The 16,319-nt window shown below is 37.8% G+C and overlaps 1 long non-coding RNA gene across 1 annotated transcript in view; it reads left to right on the top strand.

The window, feature by feature from the left end:
- The window catches only part of LOC133253705 (uncharacterized), a 105,025-nt gene extending 92,350 nt beyond the window's left edge, over positions 1–12,675 (top strand). Inside the window, exon 4 of the long non-coding RNA XR_009738383.1 lies at positions 12,089–12,675. This is a non-coding gene — a long non-coding RNA (uncharacterized LOC133253705). The remainder of the gene's footprint in view (positions 1–12,088) is intronic.
- Positions 12,676–16,319: the final 3,644 nt, after the last annotated feature.

Genomic DNA, 16,319 nt, shown 5'->3' with positions numbered 1-16,319 from the left:
GGAGAGAGTAGCCTGGCTGTGAATTTCTTCCTGCCTTTGAATGTGGTCATGATGCCTAGAATCATGTAAAAATATTAACATGCTGATAATAAGATGGGTGGAACATGTAAGGGTCTTAGTGATATTGTTGAACTTCCAGGCCAATACTTGTCTCTCTATATCTGTTCAGTTCACTTCAGTAGCTCAGTCATGTCTGACTCTTTGTGACCCCATGGACTGCAGCACTCCAGGCTTCCCTGTCTATCACCAACTCCCAGAGCTTGCTTAAACTCTCTATATCTGTACTTCTTATTAAATAAGGGAGACGGGAATGGCAAACCACTTCAGTATTCTTGCCTTGAGAACTACATGAAAGGTATGAAAAGGCAAAAATATATGACACTGAAAGATGAACTCCCCAGGTCAGTAGGTGCCCAATATGCTACTGGAAGGAGTGGAGAAATAGCTCCAGAGAGAATGAAGAGGCTGAACCAAAGTGAAAACAATGCCCAGTTGTGGATGTGACTGGTGATGGAAGCAAAGTCTGATGCTGTAAAGAACAATATTGCATAGGAACCTGGAGTGTTAGGTCCATGAATCAAGGTAAATTGGAAGTGGTAAAACAGGAGATGGTAAGAGTGAACATCAACATTTTAAGAAACAGAGAACTAAAAAGGACTGGAATGGGAGAATTTAATTAAGATGACCATTATATCTACTACTGTGGGCAAGAATTCCCTTAGAAGAGATGGAGTAGCTCTCATAGTCAACAAAAGAATCCAAAATGCAGTACCTGGGTACAATCTCAAAAATTACAGAATGATCTCTGTTTGTTTCCAGAACAAACCATTCAATATCATGGTAATCCAAGTCTATGCCCCAATCAGTAATGCCAAAGAAGCTGAAGTTGAATGGTTCTATGATGACCTACAAGACAGTCTAGAACTAACACCAAAAAAAAGATATCCTTTTCATCACTGGGGACTGGAATGCAAACATAGGAAGTCAAGACATACCTGAAGTAACAGGCAAGTTTGGCCTTGGGGTACAAAATGAAGCAAGGCAAAGGCTCCCAGAGTTTTGTCAAGAGAATGCATTGGTCATAGCAAACACCCTCTTCCAACAACACAAGAGGTGACTCTACACATAGACATTACCAGATAGTCAATACCAATTTCAGATTGATTATATTCTTTGCAGTTGAAGATGGAGAAACTCTATACAGTCAGCAAAAACAGGACGAGGAGCTGACTGTGGCTCAGATCATAAACTCCTTATTGCCAAATTCAGACTTAAATTGAAAAAAATAGGAAAAACAATTAGGCCATTCAGGTATGACCTAAATCAAATCCCTTACAATTATACAGTGGAAGTGACAAATAGATTCAAGGGATTAGATCTGATAGACAGAGTGCCTGAAGAACTATGGATGTAGGTTTGTAACATTGTACAGGAGGCACTGATCAAAACTATCCCCAAGAAAAAGAAATGCCAAAGGCAAACTGCTTGTCTGAGGAGACCTTACAAATAGCTGAGAAAAGAAGAGAAGAGAAAGGCAAAGGAGAAAAGGAGATATATATCCATCTGAATGCAGAGTTCCAAAGAAGAGCAAGAAGAGATGAGAAAGCCTAAGTGATCATTCCAAGGAAATAGAGGAAAATGGTAGAATGGGAAAGACTAGAGATCTCTTCAAGAAAGTTAAGAGATACCAAGGGAACATTTCATGCAAAGATGGGCTCAATAAAGGACAGAAATGGTATGAACCTAACAGAAGCAGAAGATATTAAGAAGAGGTGGTAAGAATACATAGAAGAACTGTACCAAAAAGATCTTCATGACCCAGATACCCACGATGGTGTTATCACTCACCTAGAGACAGACATCCTGATGTGCGAAGTCAAGTGGGCTTTAGAAGCATTACTACAAACAAAGCTAGTGGAGGTGATGGAATTCCAGCTGCGTTATTTCAAATCCTGAAAGATGATGCTGTGAAAGTGCTGCACTCCATATGCCAGCAAATTTGGAAAACTCAGCATTGGCCGCAGGAATGGAAAAGGTCAGTTTTCATTCCAATCCCAAAGAAAGGCAATGCCTAAGAATGTTCAAACTACCACACAGTTGCACTAATCTCATACACTAGCAAAGTAATGCTCAAAATTCTCCAAGCCAGGCTTCAACAGTACATGAACTGAGAACTTCAGGCTGGATTTAGAAAAGGCAGAGGAACCAGGAGGAATCAAATTGCCGACATCCACTGGATCATCAAAAAGGCAAGAGAATTCCAGAAAACATCTACTTCTGTTTAATTGACTGTGCTAAAGCCTTGACTATGTGGATCACAAGAAACTGTGGAAAATTCTTAGAGATGGGAATAACAGACCACCTTACCTGCCTCCTGAGAAACCTGTATGCAGTCAAGAAGCAACAGTTAGAACCAGACATGGAACAACAGACTGGTTCCAAATTGGGAAAGGAGTACTTCAAGGCTGTATATTGCCACCCTGCTTATTTAACTTATGTGCAGAGTACATCATGCAAAATGCCAGGCTGGATGAAGCACAAGCTGGAATCAAGATTGCCAGGAGAAATATCAATAACCTCAGATATGCAGCTGACACCACCCTTATGGCAGAAAGTGAAGAGAAACTAAAATTCAACACCCATTTATGATAAAAACTCTCCAGAAAGCAGGAATAGAAGGAACATACCTCAACATAATAAAAGCTATATATGACAAACCCACAGCAAACATTATCCTCAATGGTGAAAAATTGAAAGCATTTCCTCTAAAGTCAGGAACAAGACAAGGGTGCCCACTTTCACCATTACTATTCAACATAGTTTTGGAAGTTTTGGCCACAGCAATCAGAGCAGAAAAAGAAATAAAAGGAATCCAAATTGGAAAAGAAGAAGTAAAACTCTCACTATTTGCAGATGACATGATCCTCTACATAGAAAACCCTAAAGACTCCACCAGAAAATTACTAGAACTAATCAATGACTATAGTAAAGTTGCAGGATATAAAATCAACACACAGAAATCCCTTGCATTCCTATACACTAATAATGAGAAAACAGAGAGAGAAATTAAGGAAACAATTCCATTCACCATTGCAACGGAAAGAATAAAATACTTAGGAATATATCTACCTGAAGAAACTAAAGACCTATATATAGAAAACTATAAAACACTGGTGAAGGAAATCAAAGAGGACATTAATAGATGGAGAAATATACCATGTTCATGGATTGGAAGAATCAATATAGTGAAAATGAGTATACTACCCAAAGCAATTTATAGATTCAATGCAATCCCTATCAAGCTACCAACAGTATTCTTCACAGAGCTATAACAAATAATTTCACAATTTGTATGGAAATACAAAAAACCTCGAATAGCCAAAGTGATCTTGAGAAAGAAGAATGGAACTGGAAGAATCAACCTACCTGACTTCAGGCTCTACTACAAAGCCACAGTTATCAAGACAGTATGGTACTGGCACAAAGACAGAAATATAGATCAATGGAACAAAATAGAAAGCCCAGAGATAAATCCACGCGCATATGGACACCTTATCTTTGACAAAGGAGGCAAGAATATACAATGGATTAAAGACAATCTCTTTAACAAGTGGTGCTGGGAAATCTGGTCAACCACTTGTAAAAGAATGAAACTAGACCACTTTCTAACACCATACACAAAAATAAACTCAAAATGGATTAAAGATCTAAACATAAGACCAGAAACTATAAAACTCCTAGAGGAGAACATAGGCAAAACACTCTCTGACATACATCACAGCAGGATCCTCTATGACCCACCTCCCAGAATATTGGAAATAAAAGCAAAAATAAACAAATGGGACCTAATTAACCTTAAAAGCTTCTGCACATCAAAGGAAACTATTAGCAAGGTGAAAAGACAGCCTTCAGAATGGGAGAAAATAATAGCAAATGAAGCAACTGACAAACAACTAATCTCAAAAATATACAAGCAATTCCTACAGCTCAACTCCAGAAAAATAAATGACCCAATCAAAAAATGGGCCAAAGAACTAAACAGACATTTCTCCAAAGAAGACATACAGATGGCTAACAAACACATGAAAAGATGCTCAACATCACTCATTATCAGAGAAATGCAAATCAAAACCACTATGAGGTACCATTTCACGTCAGTCAGAATGGCTGCGATCCAAAAGTCTACAAATAATAAATGCTGGAGAGGGTGTGGAGAAAAGGGAACCCTCTTACACTGTTGGTGGGAATGCAAACTAGTATAGCCACTATGGAGAACAGTGTGGAGATTCCTTAAAAAACTGGAAATAGAACTGCCTTATGATCCAGCAATTCCACTGCTGGGCATACACACTGAGGAAACCAGAAGGGAAAGAGACACGTGTACCCCAATGTTCATCGCAGCACTGTTTATAATAGCCAGGACATGGAAGCAACCTAGATGTCCATCAGCAGATGAATGGATAAGAAAGCTGTGGTACATGTACACAATGGAGTATTACTCAGCCATTAAAAAGAAAACATTTGCATCAGTTCTAATGAGGTGGATGAAACTGGAGCCTATTATACAGAGTGAAGTAAGCCAGAAAGAAAAACACCAATACAGTATAATAATGCATATATATGGAATTTAGAAAGATGGTAACAATAACCCTGTGTACGAGACAGCAAAAGAGACACTGATGTATAGAACAGTCTTATGGACTCTATGGGAGAGGGAGAGGGTGGGGAGATTTGGGAGAATGGCATTGAAACATGTAAAATACCATGTATGAAATGAGATGCCAGTCCAGGTTCGATGCACGATACTGGATGCTTGGGGCTAGTGCACTGGGACGACCCAGAGGGATGGTATGGGGAGGGAGGAGGGAGGAGGGTTCAGGATGGGGAACACATGTATACCTGTGGTGGATTCATTTTGATATTTGGCAAAACTAATACAATTATGTAAAGTTTAAAAATAAAATTAAAAAAATAAATAAAAATAAAGACACACTCTGAGGTATTTAAAAATGAAAAAAAAAAAAAAAAGAGCCTCTTGATGAAAGTGAAAGAGGAGAGTGAAAACGCTGGCTTAAAATTCAACATTCAAAAAACTAAGATCATGGCCTCTGGTCCCATCACTTCGTGGCAAATAGATGCAGAAACAGTGGAAACAGTGGCTGACTTTATTTTTTTGGGCTTCAAAATCATTGCAGATGGTGACTGCAGCCATGAAATTAAAAGACGCTTGCACCTTGGAAGAAACGCTATGACAAACCTAGACAATATATTAAAAAGCAGAGACATTACTTTGCCGACAAAGGTCTGTCTAGTCAAAGCTATGATTTTTCCAGTAGTCATTTTGGATGTGAGAGTTGGACCACAAAGAAGGCTGAGCACCGAAGAATTGATGCTTTTGAACTGTGATGTTGGAAAAGACTCTTGAGAGTCCCTTGGACTGCAAGAAGATCCAACCAGTCCATCCTAAAGGAAATCAGTCCTGAATATTCATTGGAAGGATTGATACTGAAGCTGAAGTTTCAATATTTTGGCCACCTGATGCGAAGTACTGACTCAGAAAGGAATGAGATGCTGAGAAAGATTGAGTGCCACTGGAGAAGGGGATAACAGAGGATGAGATGGTTGGATGGCATCACCGATTTGATGGACCTGAGCTTAATCAAGCTCCCAGAGTAGTGATGGACAGGGAAGCCTGGTGTGCTGCAGTCCTTAGGGTTGCAATGAGTTGGACACAACTGAGCGACTGAACTGTACTGAACTGAATGTTCTACTTGTTTTTCCTACTGTTAGTTGTTTAATCATTTATTGTAAGATACATTTCTAAATAATATAAGAGATGGTCATGTCTTGATGAAGAGGATCAATAATACCTTCTTATAAAAATATTCACTTGTATTTCTTTGAATACACTGTGTTCTGTGATCATGTTTTAATATGCTTTTCTAAAAATGCATAGTAAATTTTTTTAATGCTTTGTGTCACTGTAGTTGTTCATAAATTTATATGAGAACAATAATTTTCTCATAGGTATGTAGTAACTGTTGGGGTTATATCTTGTGGAGGATATATCTACATACTAATACAGTATTGTGCTAGTGCTAAGTCACTTTCAGTCGTGTCCAATTCTTTGCAGCTCATGGACTGTAGCCCACCAGTCTCTTCTGTCCATGGGATTCTCCAGGCAAGAATACTGGAGTGGGTTGGCATTTCCTTCTCCAGGGGATCTTCCTGACTCAGGGGTTGAAGCCACGACTCTTATGTCTCCTGCATTGGCAGGCAGGTCTTTACCACTAGCGCCACCTGGAAAGCCCCATGCAGTATTAGTATTATAGTTCGTAGGATTTGTTCCAAATTACTCTTGTATAGTAGTAGTATATTAATTTTTTTGTCTAGCTGTTAATAAAGTTTTCCTTTTTGGAATAATGTGGAATATTTCAAATGGCTTAATAAAAAAATAATAAAAAATACTTAATAAAAAAATCAATGTATTTTAATGTCTTTCTGTGTTACTCCATTTCATCCTAGTTGCCTTTTAAAACTGTGTATTTGTTGTCATAGATCCTTCAGAACTTAATTGTGAGAGAATATTCTATTTCAATAATTTTTTATTGAAGTATTATTGATTTACAATGGTGTGTTAGTTTCAGATGTACAGCAAAGGAAATCAGTTGTATATATATATACATAGACTCTTTTTTGGGCTTCCCTGAAAGCTCAGTTGGTAAAGAATCCACCTGCAATGCAGGAGACCCCAGTTTGATTCCTGAGTCTGGAAGATCCACTGGAGAAGGCATAGGCTACCCACTCCAGAATTCTTGGGCTTTCCTTGTGGCTCAGCTGGTAAATAATCTGCCTTCAATACGGAAGACTTTGGTTCGATCCCTGGCTTGGGAAGATCCCCTGGAGAAGGGAAAGGCTACCCACTGCAGTGTTCTGGCCTGGAGAATTCCATGGACTGTGTATAGTCCATGGGGTCGCAAAGAGTTGGACAGGACTGAGCAACTTTCACTTTCACTTCCTTGCACACTCTTTTTAATAAATTTTCTCATATAGAACATTACAGAGTATTGAGTAGAGTTCCCTGTGCTGTACAGTAGATCCTTATTCATTGTCTCTTAAAAAATTAATTTATTTATTCTAATTGGAGGATAATTACTTTACAACATTTTGATGATTTTTGCCATACATCAACATGAATCAGCCACGGGTATATATGTTCCCCCCATCCTGAACCCCCACCCACCTCCCTAGTTATAGTGTGTATATGTCAATCCCAATTTTCCAATTTATCCCTCCCTTATGTTTCCTCATTTCACATGCTAGCAAGATTATGCTCAAAATCCTTCAAGCTAGGCTTCAGCAATACATGAGCCAAGAACTTCTAGATGTACAAGCTGGATTTAGAAAAGGAGGAACCAGAGATCAAATTGCCAACATCTGTTGCATCATAGAAAAAGCAAGGGAATTCCAGAAAGCATCTACTTCTGCTTCAGAAGGCTTTGACTACTCTAACACCTTTGACTGTGTGGATCACAACAAACTGTGGAAAATTCTTAAAGAGATGAGAGTGACAGACCACCTTACCTGCCTCCTGAGAAACCTGAATGTAGGACAAGAAGCAACAGTTAGAACCGGACCTGGGACAATGGACTGACTCCAAATTGGGAAAGGAGTACCTCAAGGCTGTATATTGTCATCTTGCTTATTTAACTTATATGCAGAGTACATCATGAGAAATGCCAGGCTGGATGAAGCACAAGCTGGAGTGAAGATTGCTAGGAAAAATATCAACAGCCTCATATATACAGATGATAGCACTTTAATGTCAGGAAGCAAAGAGGAACTAAAGAGGCAAATAGGTGGGGGGAAAAGTGGAAATAGAGACAGATTTTATTTTCTTGGGCTCCAAAATCACTGCAGACGGTGACTACAGCCATGAAATTAAAAGACTCTTGGAAGCTCCTTGGAAGAAAAGCTATGACCAACCTAGACAGTGTATTAAAGAGCAGAGGCATCACTTTCCCAACAAAAGTCCATATAGTCAAGGTTATGTTCTTTCCAGTAGTCATGTACAGATGTTAGAGTTGGACCATAAAGAAGGCTGAGCACCAAAGAATTGATGCTTTCAAATTGTGGTGCTGGATAAGACCCTTGAGAGTTCTGTGGATACCAAGGAGATCAAACCAGTCAATCCTAAAGGAAATCAACTGTGAATATTCATCAGAAGGACAGATGATGAAGCTCCAGTGCTTTGACCAACTGATGCAAGAGCTGGCTCATTGGAAAATAACCTGATGATGGGAAAGATTTCAAGCAAGAAAAGGGGCAACAGAGGATGAGATGGCTGGATGGTATCACCAACTCAATATAGGTGAGTTTGAGCAAACTCCTGTAGATGGTGGAGGACATGGAAGCCTGGCATGCTGCAGTTGACATGGTTGCAAACAGTCAGACCTGACTTAGAGACTGAGAAACAACAATAACTATCTTACCTCCCAGTAACCATAAGTTTATTTTCTACATCTGTAACTCTATTTCTGTTTTGTAGAAAATTCATTTGTATCCTTTTTAGACATATAAGCAATATATTATATTTGTCTTTATCTGACTTACTCCACTCAGTATGACAGTTTCTAGGTCCATCCGTGTTGCTACACATGGCATTATTTTGTTCTTTTTTATGGCTGAGAGTCCCTTGGACTGCAAGGAGATCCAACCAGTCCATTCTGAAGGCGATCAGCCCTGGGATTTCTTTGGAAGGAATGATGCTAAAGCTGAAACTCCAGTACTTTGGCCACCTCATGCGAAGAGTTGACTCATTGGAAAAGACTCTGATGCTGGGAGGGATTGGGGGCAGGAGGAGAAGGGGACGACAGAGGATGAGATGCCTGGATGGAATCACTGACTCGATGGACGTGAGTCTGAGTGAACTCCTGTAGTTGGTGATGGACAGGGAGGCCTGGCGTGCTGCGATTCAGGGGGTTGCAAAGAGTCGGACACAACTGAGCGACTGAACTGAACTGAACTGAACTGAATATTCCATTGTGTATATGTACCTCTTCTTCTTTACCCATTCCTCTGCTGATGGACATTTAGGTTTCTTCCATGTCCTGGCTATTGTGAATAGTGCTGCAGTGAATATTGGACTGCATGCATTTTTTTGAATCATGGTTTTCTCCAGATATGTACACAGGAATGGGATTGCTGGATCATATGGTAGCTCTATATTTAGTTTTCTAAGGAACCTCCATACTGTTCTCCATGTGGCTATACCACATGTGGCTATACCAATTTACATCCCCCCTAAAAGTGTAAGAGCATTTCCTTGTCTCCACACCCTCTCTAGCATTTATTGTTTGTTGACTTTTTGATGGCTATTCTGACTGGTGTGAGGTGATACCTCATTTTAGTTTTGATTTGCATTTCTCTAATAATTAGTGATGTTGAGCATCTTTTCATGTGATTGTTAGTCATCTTTATGTCTTGTTCTTCTCCAGTAGACTGGAGAAATATCTATTTACACCTTCTACCCATTTTTTGATTGGGTTGTTTGTTTCTTTGAAATTGAGCTGCATGAATGTTTGTGAATTTTGGAGATTAATCCCTTGTTACTTCATTTGCAAATATTTTCTCCCACTTTGATCAATGTCTTCTCATTTTGTTTATGGTTTCCTTTTCTGTGCAAAAGGTTTGAAGTTTAATTGGGTCCCATTTATTTACTTTGTTTTTATTTTCACTAATTTCAGAGGTGGATCAAAAAAGATCTTGCTTGGATTTATGTCAGAGAGTGTTCTGCCTGTGTTTGCCTCTAAGAATTTTATGGTATCCAGCCTTATATTTATATCTTTCATCCATTTTGAGTTTATTTTTGTGTATGGTGTTAGGGGTGTTCTAATTTCGTTCTTTTACATGTAGCTTTCCAGTTTTCCCAGCTCTGCTTATTGAGGAGACCATCTTATCTGCATTGTATATTCTTGTCTCCTTTGTCATAGATTAGGTGACCATACGTGCATGGGTTTATTTCTGGGATTTCTATCCTGTTTCTTTGACTGAATTTCTGTTTTTGTGCTGGTACCATACTGTTTTGATGGCTATAGTTTTAGAGTATAGTCTGAAGTCAGGGAGCCTGATTCATTCAGCTCCATTTTTTCTTTCTCAAGATTGCTTTGGCTATTTGTAATCTTTTGTGTTTTCAAATTGTATAATGATTTGTATACAAATTATATAATGATTTTCTCTAATTCTGTGAAAAATGCCATTGATAATTTGATAGGAATTACATTGAATCTGTAGATTGCTTTGGGTAGTATAGTCATTTTCACAATATTGATTATTCCAATCCAAGAACATGGTATATCTTTCCATCTGTTTGTGTCATCTTTTATTTCTTTCATCAGTATCTTATAGTCTTATAGTTTATACCTAGGTATTTTTTTTCTTTTTTATGCAATGCTAAATGGGATTTCCCCCTTGATTTCTTTTTCTGATCTTTTATTGTTTGTGTATAAGAGTGCAAGAGATTCTGTGATTTAATTTTGTCTTCTGCAACTTTACCAAATTCATTGATGAGCTCTAGTGGTTTCCTGGTAGCATCTTCATGGTTTTATATGTATAGTATTAAGTCATCTACAAACAGTGACAATTTTAGTTCTTCTTTAGCAATTTAGATTCTTTGTATTGCCTTTTCTTCTCTGATTGCTGTGGCTAGGACTTTCAAAACTATTTTTGAATAATGGTGAGAGTGGACATCCTTGTCTTGTTCCTGGTCTTAGGGGAAATGTTTTCAGTTTTTTACCATCAAGAGTGATGTTTGCTGTGGGTTTGTAATGTGTGGCCTTTTTTAATGTTAAGGTAGGTTCCCTCAATGCCCACTTTCTGAAAGGTTTTTTTAAAATCACAGATGGATGTTGAATTTTGTCAAATGGTTTTTCTGCATCTTTTGAGATGATTATATGGTTTTTATTTTTCAGTGTATCACACTGATTGATTTGTGGATATTGAAAAATTCTTACATCCCTGAGATAAAGCTCACTTGATTATGGTATATGATCCTTTTAATGTGTTGTTGTATTTGGTTTGCTAGTCTTTTGTTGAGGATTTTTGCATCTATGTTTATCAGTGATATTGGCCTGTAATTTTCTTTTTTTGGTGTGCTGTCTTTGTCTGGTTTTGGTATCAGGGTGATTGGTAGTTTTGTAGAATGAGCTTGGGAGTGTTCCTTTCTCTGTAATTCTTTGGAAGAGTTTCAGAAGGGTAGGTGGTACCTCTTCACTACATTTTGAGAGAATTTGCCTGTGAAGCCATCTGGTCCTAGAATCTTTCTTTGTTGTAAGATTTTAAAATAACATTTAAGTACTTGTGATTGGTTTGTTCATATTTTCAGTTTTTTCCTGGTTCAGTCTTGGAAGCTTGCATCTTAGAATTTATCCATTTTTTTCTAGATTGTCCATTTTATTGGTGTAGTTGCATGTAGTACTGCATCTTAGAATTTATCCATTTTTTTCTAGATTGTCCATTTTATTGGTGTAGTTGCATGTAGTACTCTATTATGATCCTTTGTATTTCTGTGGTGTCCAGTGTAACTTCTTTGTCATTTTAATTTTATTGATTTAAATCCTCTTCCCTTTTTTCTTGAGAAGTCTAGCTAAATGTTTACCAATTTTGTTTATCTTCTCAAAGAACTAGTTTTTAGTTTCATTTATCTTTGCTATTGTTTTCATCATCTCTATTTCATTCATTACCACTCTTAATTTTTATGACTTGTTTCCTCTACTAACTTTGGGTTTTGTTTGTTCTTCTTTCTCTAGTTATTTTAGGTGTAAGAAAGAGTAGGATGTTCAGGATTTTTTTTTCTTGAGTTAAGATTGTATTGCTATAAACTTCCCTCTTAGAACTGCTTTTGCTGCATCTCATAGGTTTTAGATCATTTTCTTTTCATTGTCATATGTCTCTAGACATTTTATGATTTCCTATTTGAGTTCTTCAATGATCCACTAATTATTTAGTAACATGCGATTTAGCCTCCATTTGTTTGTGTTTTTTACAGTTGTCTTTTTTTTTTTTCTTTTATAATTGGGACAATATACAGCCTTGACATACTCCTTTCCAGATTTGGAACCAGTCGTTGTTCCATGGCACGTTCTAGCTGTTGCTTCTTGACCTGCATACAGATTTCTCAGGAGGGGCAGGTAAGGTGGTCTGGTATTCCCATCTCTTTAAGAATATTCCACAGTTTGTTGTGACAGTCAGAGGCTTTGGCATAGTCAATAAAGCAGAAATAGATGTTTTTTTCTGGAATTCTCTTGGTTTTTTGATGATACAATGGATGTTGGCAATTTGATCTCTGGTTCCTCTGCCTTTTCTAAATTCAACTTGAACATCTGAAAGTTCTCGGTTCATGTACTGTTGAAGCCTGGCTTAGAGAATTTTGAGCATTACTTTGTTAGCACGTGAGATGAGTGCAATTGTGCAGTAGTTGAACCTTCTTTAGCATTGCCTTTCTTTGGAATTGGAATGAAAACTGACCTTTGCCATTCCTGCGGCCACTGCTGAGTTTTCCAAATTTGCTGGCATATTGAGTGCAGCACTTTCACAGCATCATCTTTTAGGATTTGAAATAATTCAGCTGGAATTCCATCATCTCCACTAACTTTGTAGTGATGCTTCCTAAGGCCCACTTGACTTTGCACTCCAGGATGTCTAGTTCTAGATGAGTGATTACACCATTGTGATTATCAGGGTCATTAAGATCCTCTTGTATGGTTGCCTTGTATATTGAGGTGCTCTTATTTTGGGTACATATATATTTAAAATTGTTATACCTTTTTCTTGGATTGATCCCTTGATCATATGTAGTGTCCTTCCTTGTCTCTTATAACTGTCTTTATTTTAAAGGTCTATTTTGTCTGATATGAGTAGTGGTACTCCAGTTTTGTTTGATTTCTATTTGTGTGGAATATCTTTTTCCATCCCCTCACTTCCTGTGTGTATTTGTCCCTAGGTCTGAATTGGGTCTTTTGAAGACAGGACATATACAGGTCTTGGTTTTGTATCCATTCAGCTAGTGTCTTTTGGTTGAAGATTTTAATCCACTTACATTAAGGCAGTTATCAATATGTAAGTTTCTATTACCATTTTCTTAATTATTTGGGTTTGTTTTTGTAAGTCTTTTATTTCTTTTATTTCTCTTGTGTTTTCCACCTAGAGAAGTTTGTTTAGCATTTGTTATAAAGCTGTTTTGGCAGTGCTGAAATCTCTTAGCTTTTGCTATATTTCTTATTTTAACATGTCTACTATTTAGTAAAAGCCATGGTTATCTTTGAGTTTGTATTCTTATTATACTTAAGGGATGAGAAGATTTGGGTATTTCTTAAGCAGTTCATCATGGGAGAGTTTGAATTAATGGGTGTGTTCTTGTTAGAGAAATTTGTATTGGAGGTAAGTAAGATTACTCTAGCTAAACAGTGTATTGTAAATGTTTTTGAACATAAATATGGAAGAAATGCATTTAGCCCTGTGATATAAGAATCTGGTGTATATAAGAATCACACACACACACACACAGAGACATGTACACACTTGAAACAAAGATTTTATGAAATAATACTATTATATGTAATACTCCCCAATATTGTCATTGTATTACTTTCTATATTGGAAAAGACCCTGATGCTGGAGAATACTCTTGAGGAGGTCAACTTAGTCCTAAAGGAAATCAAATTATCCAAAAGGAAATCAACCCTGAATATTCATTGGAAGGACAGAGGCTGAAGCTGAAGATCCTATACTTTGGCCACTTGATGCAGAGGTGACTCACTGGAAAAGACCCTGATCTTGGAAAAAGATTGAGGGCAGGAGGAGAAGGGGATGACAGAGGATGAGATGGTTGGATGACATCACTGACTCAATGGACATGAGTCTGAGCAAACTCCGGGAGACTGTGAAGGACAGAGAAGCCTGGTGTGCTACAGTCCATGGGGTCACAAAGAGTTGGACATGACTGAGTGACTGAATAACAAATAAACATAGATAGGATATGTATTTCTTTAAAATAAGGTAGTCAAACTGATTAGGTTGCTTTTACCCACAGTGAGTTGTACAGTTTGGAAAATGTTGGTTTAGACTTTCGTAGTTCATATCCTAGAGTTCTTAGAGCCATAAAATGTCATGTGTGGATTTGTTTTTCTGGGGAGAGAGTCCTTAGGTTTTATCAGATTCTCAAAAGGTCTAGGGTCTCTGATGTAAAGATACATAAAAGATACATTCATCAGATCTGTCTTCTCAGCTTAATTTCTTTCTTAGCTTTTACTGTGTCACCTCTTCTCTTATTTTGCTTCTTGTTATCCCCAGCTTCACTAAAATCGGATTCACTCAAGAGTTCCTTATGGATAAAGAAATCACGTGTACTATTTTTCCATCAGAATGATAATAGCAATAATAAAAGTAATATCCATGAATTTAAAATTTATTCTTTGTTAAGGACTGTACTGGAAGCTTTAAGTATTTTTACCTTGAATTCCCATGATAAATGCTGCAGGGTAGCTTTTCTTATTCCAATTTTTTTGTACATAAAAGCTGAGACTGAGGTAGGGTGAGCGGTATGTCTGAATTCTCTCAAGATAGAGAAGGATCCTAAAACAGAGTCATGAAACTCTAAGAAAATATACTGTCTACCACCACATGCCTGGCTTAATGGGAAACATCTTTATAGGTTGTATTTTTCAGTTGAATTAGGGATTGAGGTTGTGGATGAGAGAACTTAGTCATGCCAGTGTTAGTATACTGGAAGGGAGTGTGAGGCTTAGTCAAGGGAATGGACCCTTCATTGCTGAAGTGCCCTGAAGGAATTGCTCACTTTAATAGCTCAGGCTCTGGGCTTCTGACTCTGGGAGATTTCTGAAACTGACCCTTTGGATCAAGAGCTCACAAATCCATAGCCTCACAGGGCTGGTTTCGCACTTCTCTGAAAAGAGCCATCATCAGGTGAAGGGAAACAAGAACCTTCCAGAATGTCCCTGGAACCTCCTCTTACTCCATAACTGATTTTTCTACCAAAAAATTATATTAATATCAGAAGGAGATTCATAAAAATGAAGTTGTTGGGACCGTGGCAAGACAGCTTAATTCATTGCCCTCCGAATATGTGATTTCAGAGCAATCACTGATGCTTTTGAGTGCTTCCTTTGTGCCAAGGACTCTCGTAAGGTGAGTTATTAGGTGCTTTCATCAGAATCATTTCCACATACAAATGGGGACACGAAGGCAAAGGGACATTAAGAAATCTGTTCAAGGATGCACAGCTGATACGGGGCAGAGCTAGGATCCTAGGGCCTGTACTCTAGTCTCTAGGCACACAGACTCTTAGTAGTGTCTCCTGGGAGAGAAGCTTATGAGGTCTTCAGCTGGAATATAGATTTGGTGCCAACATGGGTCAAATTCATGCTGATTATTTAGTCATGCAAGATACAGCAGCTTATATGCGGTCCCCTGGGGCACCTAGTTCTTCTTGAAATAGGCTGGGAATCAACATCATAGCAGAAATATCTCCAGCAAAGAAGGTAGATTTGCTGTTGCCTTTTTGAGGCCTCTCACACTGAGAAATGCCTGCTGACAGATTTTTTTGTGTTTGTTCAGTGAAAAAAAAGAAACTAGTTCAGTGTAAGTGAGCCTCCGCAAGCAAAAGCACCTAGTAAAAAAGGCTTCATTTTTATTAACTGATAGAGAGAAGGCTACACAGGTTTTCACTTTTCAAAGCTTCCACATTTCATAGAATTTCCAACTCTGCTTTCAAATCAGAAGAGAAAACACACACACACACAAGCCAGGAGGGAAAAGTAATTCAAAATAAAAAAGGAGGACAGAGCAGCATGTTTTTAGAACTTCAGATAAAACTTTTGTTTGAGGGAAAACTTTCAGAGAGAAATAGGAGGAAAAAAAAATCTTTTGAGAACAAAGCAAGAAGTAGTTTAAAAATGCAATTTCAAAGAACTATCAAAATTTTCAAAGTAATGCAGAAATGAATTTTCAGTTGCATTTTGAAATTAGCCAGGTATCCATTTTCGCATGAGGTTGTATTTTTTCAGAGACTAAAAAGGTCCTCAGTGCTGTTTTATCTCATCTTTTATTATTTTAAAATAATTGTTCATCTCCAAAGAGACTACTGATGTGTTGATGCATTATCACAACCAGAGAGGCTCCTCTCTAACTAAAAGACAAGAAGCTATGAGAGTAATGGGTTTGAATATTGTGAAAATTGGTGTTTTCTTCCTCAAGCAGAACTCATATTCCTACCTCAGGGTGGAAAACCCATTTTATTGCTC

The sequence above is a fragment of the Bos javanicus genome, chromosome 9 (genome assembly GCF_032452875.1).
Source record: "Bos javanicus breed banteng chromosome 9, ARS-OSU_banteng_1.0, whole genome shotgun sequence".
NCBI lineage: Eukaryota > Metazoa > Chordata > Mammalia > Artiodactyla > Bovidae > Bos > Bos javanicus.
The sequence above is the reverse complement of the archived record's forward strand: the minus strand, read 5'-3'. Positions and strand labels throughout refer to the sequence as shown.